Source organism: Cibotium barometz, chromosome 31, assembly GCF_041138505.1.
Source record: "Cibotium barometz isolate CiBa-2024 chromosome 31, ASM4113850v1, whole genome shotgun sequence".
In the NCBI taxonomy this organism is placed as follows: Eukaryota; Viridiplantae; Streptophyta; class Polypodiopsida; order Cyatheales; family Cibotiaceae; genus Cibotium; species Cibotium barometz.
Genome location: NC_141076.1, coordinates 28,202,080 through 28,210,273, shown reverse-complemented (window position 1 = coordinate 28,210,273; position 8,194 = coordinate 28,202,080). Strand labels below are relative to the sequence as shown.

The window sequence follows — 8,194 nt, the reverse complement described above, 5'->3', positions numbered from 1 at the left end:
CGGTCCTTGTTAGGGACTCTTCCCGGGGATGGTTGGTCAGCCCCTATATGGGCTGAGCAGCCAGCCTCTTTGGCCTGAAATTGAACTTCTAGACCGTCTTGTACCTCAGCTAAGAGGGGGGCATATCTGTTGGCTGGGATATGCCAATTAGATTTGTTGTTTTTAGCCTTGGACACATGTTTCCTCTGAGGCAGGACAAAGGCCTCCTCTTTGGCTGGGGTCTTATCATTGGAAGCTGGATGAACGAGATCAGGGCAATCTCTAATGACATGCCCTTGTTTATTGCAATTAAAGCATGCGTTCGGGAGGTTCTTGTAGGTCAAAATTTGCTCATAGATAATCTGTCCTTCTCTGTTTTTTAGGGGAACTTTTTCTTTGAGTGGCTTAGAGGTGTCAACCTCAATGAGCATTTGATGAGCCCATTGAGGATTCACGACTTGAAAAGGTTTTTGGCCTAGGACCTTGCCTACGGCACCTCCTATCCTCTTAGCCCATATGGAAAATTTGGTGGGCATATCTGTAAATTCTACCCAGACCGGAATTTTAGTTGGTTTTGGTCCTTTGGGGTCAAACGAATCATACCATCTGAAAAAGGAAATGGGGGTATTTCTGATAATCCACTGTCCACTATTTATAACAGCAGAGGCGCTTACCTGATCTTCAAAAATGAACATATAATACGCGTTAGGCAGATGCTGTACAGAGGCAACTTTGATTCCCTTTTGTTCCCAATTAGATCTAATCCAGAATTTCAGGGTGTCTACAGGCGGTCTCGCACCATGACATAGCCCAATCAGAGCGTGGGAAGACAGATGGTCCTGCCACGCTGCCAATTCGTCATCATCGCACATTACAGCACCATCATTGTCAACAACAACATCACTGGTTTTTTCCTCAAAGGTAGGGTTCTGTGACAGATTAAACATTGGATTATCAACAACAACTTTAGGGGGATAAGGTGGAACGATGTGACCTGATAGAGGCAGTCGTACAGCCTCTGCGAAAGAAATCGGAGGAGACGGACGTGCCTGGCCAGCATGGCTCTGCGGGGGGCCGTCAAGAAGGGACCCCCGGGAACCTTCAGAAACGACCAGACCTTCCGGCCCTTTGTGATGACGAGAGACAGGAGCAGTCGTCTTGCGTGTAGCGATCGAGCCCTCCAAAGGCCTTGAAGGAACCTGATGCAGGACCAGAGACGGAGGAATAGCAGCTTCACGAGTGGAAGACGAGGAAGACGCAGACCCAGCAAGGACGACATCCTGCAGGGACATTTTGTACAGAGTTCCCCCCTCTCGGGGGGAGGAGGAGTAGCGCCCGGAGGCTCAGCAGAAAGAATGGCGAGGGAATCAGGGCAGAGGAGCAAGGGGGTTAGCATGCAGAGGGCTATGGCATGGGCGACACCTGGTGGTTCTCAACGGGTAGCCGTTGCATGCGAGCTCGATCCTCCTCTGCTTGCAAGGAATTATTGTATACACCTCTACAATATGGCATATCTTTCAAAAACCCTCATTTGGGTTGGTTGCTCATATAATAAAAGATCTACTTATGTTAATTACATCTTAGGTGGTGTAGTGCTTTTGTAGCTTGGTTAGGAAAAAGCAACCCATAATTACTTTAACCTCTATAGAGGTAGAATATAGAGCTACCACCACTAATGCACTATGTGTTGCATTACTTGGTTGAATCAAATTTTGTAAGGTATAGGGCATGAAGTCCCTTTAATAATCATTTGTTGTGATAATATATCCTCAATTTAACTAGCTAGGAATATAGTGTTATCATGCACAGACTAAGCACATTGAAGTGCACTATCACTTTATCAAGGAAAAAGTGATAGAGGGGGATATTAATTGGGAGATTAATCTTATGCATTATAGTACACATGATAATCTTATAGATATCTTAGTGCTTGGTGAAAGACGAAGTATACATGATATGCAGCCAAAAGCTATGTTCAATATTGATCTATGGTGTGATCAAAGAACCATGAAATTATCTTGTAAGAAATAAAATTTGGAAAGACATTGATGATTATCAAGTTAAATACTTAAAATATAGACTTTTGTAATGGAACCAATAAAAGAAGAAAAGAAGCTTCATAGCATGTGAAAAGGTTTATGAAGAAGATTTGGCAATGTATATCAAACCACATTATTATAGGAGACAATGACAATGGGCCTCAAGCAAGAGACTAAAGTGAGGCTTGTAATTACATCAAGTAGTTAGGTGAACTACTTTTATGCGCTACATTATGGATGAACCTATGGTCAAATGTTCTAGAGAAGAAAAACCAAAAGAGTATCTTTCGATATATGCCATTGACAAAAGAAGGCAATGTTAAGTGAAGCTCTAAGATAAAAGTTTTTAATTAGATCAATGGAGCATACAAGGTCAAGTTGAAGTAAATATGTTGAAGTGGATTCCAAATATTGTCAATGGAGCATACAAGGTCAAGTTTTTAATTAGATCAATGGAGCATACAAGGTCAAGTTAAAGTAAATATGTTGAAGTGGATTCCAAATATTGTCAACTTTCAAGTGAAAAGCTGGCATGGACCCATTGAATCTTAATTTTCAAGGGGGGGACTAAATGGGCCATAAGTCATGGAGGGGACAAAGAATGATGGTTTGATGGTGGAAGGTGGGGAACAATAAATGGTTGATGATGAAACCACTTGAAAGGGAGAGGAAGGAGAAGTGAAATATGGGGATGTGCATGATGGGAGCACTAGTGGTTCATGCTCTCTTCCCACCCCTTTTTTGTCCTTACAATCAAGGTGGCCTAATCACATCCCCTCCACACATTGGTACACATAATATTATTATTTTTTGTGAAGAATTGAGCTAAATGCATGCTCATACCCACACTTGTACATGGAGAGACATTTTTCAAATCCTTTTTCTTATTGGAAAAGTTTTGGGTTTTGGACACACCACTAGAAGCTTTTCTTTATTAAAAGGATTTGGAGAAATGCAAAAGGCATTTTGCAAATTAAAAAAAAATGGATTGGGGTGTTGTGCAAAAGCACCATCCCAACGTGGGTAGTTCTTGTCCCATTCTCTTTTGATAGTGGGGCATAGTGGTGGGAGTGGGCTTGGTGCTTTGAACTTGGTAGAAAGTCTTGTCTCGTGAGCACAACTGATTTGTAGCTCGCTTTGACATGTGAAGGGGAGCCCAAACTTCATTAGAGAGATAGAGAGAGAGAGAGACAGTTTGTGTTGTATTCCCACAGTACACAGAAGGCACGAGACTTCCTGTTAAAAGGTACCATATCATTTGTTTTTTGTGAAACACAAATCACTGCTGACACCGTCTTGGTCTCACAGGTGGTACGTGCTTGTAGATCCACTAGAGTACACCCCCTCCATTCTTTCTGTTGATCCTCGTGCTGCTCAGCCTCTGCAAAACCACCGTTGCTTGATCTATAACTAACCCAGATTTAATCTGTATTGAGCTTGGATATTAATGCTGCACAAGCTAGGTTGGGGAATCCGGCCATGGTTGATAGCCTAAGAGATCAACGAGCAACTAGGTATATATTGTGCTTAATATCATAGTGTAGATGGATTAATGCTGCTGGCTTGAAGGTTTGCAAGGCGGAAAGTGAGGTGCAAAAAGGGCTTGATACGGATCAAGGTGGTTGATTATTTGCTGCAGACGGAGCATCATCAGGATTCTCAGCTTAAAGCTCTTCATTTTCTCCATAATTAATCGCAGCAAAGAGGAGAGGATCTACGAAGTTCTTGCTTAATTATCAAAGGACACAGGCAATTGGATTATGCAGAGAATGTAAGCCAGCTGCAGTACTGGGTCGCAGAGGCCCCCACCCCCCATATAAGAATTTTGAGATGAGAATCTTGATGATGCTGCAGCTGCTACGCCAATCATGTACAATATGGAGGTACGTCGCTTCAATCGCTTCAAGTAATCCCAAGGTCGTAGCTCTGTGTCATGTGGGTCTCCAGAAAAAAACTGGTTAAATTTTATTAATGACGTTAGGGTACCGTGTTTACAGTTTGTACTTAAAAAGTTAACAAGATCTCGAATTAACAAGGGTCTCAAGTAAGCAAGCTTCGAGTTTCAAGTGCAAGACTAATGCCTTTCCACATGCACGCTTCTTGCTCCTAAAACTTATTACATATGATGGTGCCCATCTGGTGTGATTTCATGCTACTTCTCATTCACATAGATCCAATGTAGATTTTAATCCAGGACCTCCATGGAGCTGCAAGAAAAGAGGCCCATGGCCATGGTTCCTCACTTCTCTTAATGTGCAATAGTAGCTACCCTAATTACATGTGATCTTTCCAATCAGCATGGCTTGCCTTAACTATTAGCTACCCTAGTCACACCATGATTTACATGGGATCTAGCAAAGCAAGTGGTATTAGCTACCCTAACTTACACACGATCTAACGATGGCTGAAGAGAGCTACCCTAATCACCATGGCTTACATGGGATCTTTCAAAAAATGTTTAAGATAATGTAGTCTTGGTGACCTTGTAAAGAATTTAACTATCATAGAAAAAGTGATTGCCATTACCTACACATTATTGGTGTATGCATTGAGCTCCTAATTGAGAGAGAGAGAGAGAGAGAGAGAGAGAGAGAGAGAGAGAGAGAGGTTCATTTAATAGACATATAAATATGCCTCAATGGAGATTTTAATCCCTATAACGATGTGTAGATTGTTGAATGAGATATAAGCATTTATTATTGGTGGTTTGATAACAACATAGTACAATGATATCGTAGGAGATTATTGTGTACATTGTTGAACAAGATATATGCATTTAGTATTGCTAGTTTGATGGACAAAATAGTATAATAACATGAAGTAGTCTATAAAGTAGTCTATAGAATAACATGAAGTAGTTTATAAAATATTTTATAAAATAACATGAAGTAGTTTATAAATAGCATTGACCTTACAACAACAAGATCAAATCTTGATAAAGATATGGATGAATGACTCACAAATAGATATTTGTGTGTATAAGGACACCCTTTTATCTTTGGCTAGTAGTAGGTAATAGAAGTTGGTTGGTATGCAATTGAATGTCCTTGTCTTTAAGTTACACCAAATCAAAGAGCACACAAAAAGTCTCATGAGGATATTATTAGTTGACCCATTTTCTTGCAGGATATGTTGATTTGTTAAATCTTTTCTTTGGGCATTAGGAATTTTTTGGACCCAAAGAGGGCCTCTTGAATTAACTTTTGATTAGAAATGGACCAATAGGATGAGGGCTGGGTGCACATTTTTGACTTCTTTGACCCTAGGGGATCTAGGCTTTGGTTTGCTAATGGGGCCTAATTACTACTCTTGTCCCCCTACCTCTTGGGCCCAAACTTAGAGGTCCCCCCACCTAGAATTGCGCAGATGAAAAATTGAAATTTTTTAATTTTTCCCAAAAGTGTGTTTTCCCTCTCAAACTTCCCCCCAACATACTCTAGGTTTGGAAAGCTCATTTTGAACCTCTTTCTTCCTCTTCTAAGCTCTCCATTGTTGCAAAAACTCCATACCTCTCAAGCTCTCCCTCCTTGTCAAGCTCCCTCAGTCTCAAGCTCCCTCTCCTTGTCAAGCTCCCTCAGTCTCAAGCTCCCTCTCCCTCTTTCTTCCTTTTCTAAGCTCTCCATTGCTACAGAAACTCCATCCCTCTCAAGCTCTCCCTCCTTCTCAAGCTCCCTCCCTCTCAATCTCCCTCTCTCTCTCTCTCTCTCTCTCTCTCTCAAGCTCCCTCCCTCTCCATTGCTGCAGAAACTCTATCCCTCTTTAGTCTACCCTAGGTTCAGGAAGCCTATTCTTAAACTCTAACCCTCTTTTAAGCTTTCCATTGCTGCACTAAAAACCTTGAACTTTCTCTCCTCTCCACTCAAGATTCTGTTATAAAATAAGCTTTTCTTTTCCCTTCTTCTATTTTCTTACCACCATGGCCTCTTCAAGTAATGTGAGAAGACCTAGGGAGAAGGTGGAAGAGCTTGTGCTGCATAACACAAGAGATGAGAATGGAGTTTGGGCTCCAACAAGATTCAGGGTTGGGGCTTGGGTCTACATGCAGCCAAGCTCTAAGGGACCACATCGAGTACGTCAACTGGGGAATATGCTACATCATTGGAAGGGGCAACTACAAGGCTTCAAGCATACTAAGAAGGAAGGACTGGTTGCCATAGTGCAATATGTGTATACCCTTGGAGACCTATACATTCAAGGCCAACGACCGAGGTTTCCTTCAAATTGTCAGTGTAACATAAACACAGCTTTAACAACATGCTAGTATTGGATTTTTTGTTTCAAATTTTCTTATGATTCTCCATTTTCTTATGTCTCTCTGTAGATATTTTCCCCTCTAATTATGTTGAGGAACAACCACTACAAAGCCTCACTGGAGTTTTCTATGCTATGCATGCATCCATTGGAGAGGCAATGTTTGTATCTCAAAGCCCAAGTGATCTTGTACAGAACAATATCTTTTTCTTTTCTCACTCATATTTTGTAGATAAAAAACCAAGTTTATTTGGCAAGCTAGAAGAGATCCCCAACCCCCCTCTTAACAATCCCGAATGGCCCAAACCTGATGCTTGGACCATCTTATGCTTAAAGTTTAAGATGGTAAGTGATATCAAGACATCACTCAAGTTTTCAAAGGCATCTAGGTCAGTAGGGCTAAATTGGTTTTGTCCTTTACATGTTTTTGTGCACATGTTCAATTCCATGCCAATGCACCAAACAAAAATAATGTATATTTGTAAGGAGGTACGGTCTGACCTCATTCAAGGATTACTAGGAGAGGATTGGGAGGTTAATGATGAGGGGTCACATCAAGGTGATGTGTACAAGTGCAAAGTAGTAGATTCTACAGTGTCTTTCTACAATGTCTTTTAGGTTCTTGAAGGACGCTCTATTTTGTACATGCGTCTGCACTACCAAAGATGGATGCAAAAGCACGGGACATGGATCCCACTTCAAGCCTCAGAAGAAGAAATTATGACTATTTAGGTAGCTGTGATGATGCAAAATGGATGGATTGAGCGAGTGGCAGCAAGCAAGCATTGGAGCCTAGCAGACCTGCGTCAACACTTTAGCATCATGGGCTTTGACAATGTGGAAAAGTCAAGTTTCAAGTTGATGAGAAGAAAGGTATATCTGATTCCACTACATGTCTAGAGTTAACCCTTACACTTTCTGGTTATTGTGCCACTTTCTATATTTTTACAGATTGGGAAGCGTAAGGAGGGGACAACCATGGTCTCAGAATCATGGCAAATGGGGGACCTTTAATTTTCAGCAGCAAAAGGTGCATATATAGCCCTACCAACACATAGTAGGCATGTGGAAGAGCTTGAAGATGAACTGAGTATATGGAAAAATAGCCTCTATTCTGATGCACATGAGGGGCAAGAGTTTTAGGATCGAGGTGAAGGCAATGACAAGCTTTCAAGTCAACAAGGAGATGAAGATCAACATGAAGTAAATGTCACAAGAGGGGCAAAAAATGAAGACATTATAACAATTTTAGATTAGATGACATGCTTGTAGCAGGCTCTTTTTTAACCAATCTTTATTTAATTAAAATCTTAATATTTTTGCAAACTATAATTTTTTTGTCTAGCGGTCTAGTGTGAAAAGGCCAAACTTTAAATTTTAACTATAAATAGCCAAAGGTGCCTACTTTCTCATTTTCACGTGATAGAAACCAAGCACGAGCTCACACTATCTCTTTGCATTCACATGGCTACCCACTTTGACGACTTCTATGAGTTCCTCTCCACCACCCCGTGGGCGGGCAAGAGCGAGCTCTTTGTCATGTTTTCTCGTGAAAAGTCAACTTTGAAAAGTCGCTCGCTCTTGCGTCCCAACATTATGAGACATAGATTGCATACATGGAGCAATACTTGGCTCCCCACTCCATCTCCTTTACCCATTTCCCCAATGATCTCGCTGTTGAGCTACTTAAGTACATTTAATAATATGCCTGCCCCGACATCTAGCGCCTTGAACGCTTCATCGACATCTGCATCCTCACAGGAGCTTACTGTACCTTCAATAAGCAGGAGGTGAAGAGGTTGGGGAAGGGCAATTTAGGAACTAGGTTCCTCTCGTGGCTTGCCACTTTTGGGTTCCTCATCATCAGCGATGAGGATTCGGATGAGGAGGTAGAGATGCCTGCATTGTAGTTGGTAGGGTATTTG

The 8,194-nt window shown here is 41.5% G+C and overlaps 1 long non-coding RNA gene across 1 annotated transcript; it reads left to right on the top strand.

Annotated features, from left to right (window-relative positions):
• Positions 1–3,174: 3,174 nt before the first annotated feature.
• LOC147620700 (uncharacterized) lies at positions 3,175–7,596 on the top strand. The gene is made up of 2 exons (XR_015269971.1): positions 3,175–3,901; positions 6,888–7,596. It is a non-coding gene; the product is annotated as an uncharacterized LOC147620700 (long non-coding RNA).
• The last annotated feature ends 598 nt before the right edge of the window (positions 7,597–8,194 follow it).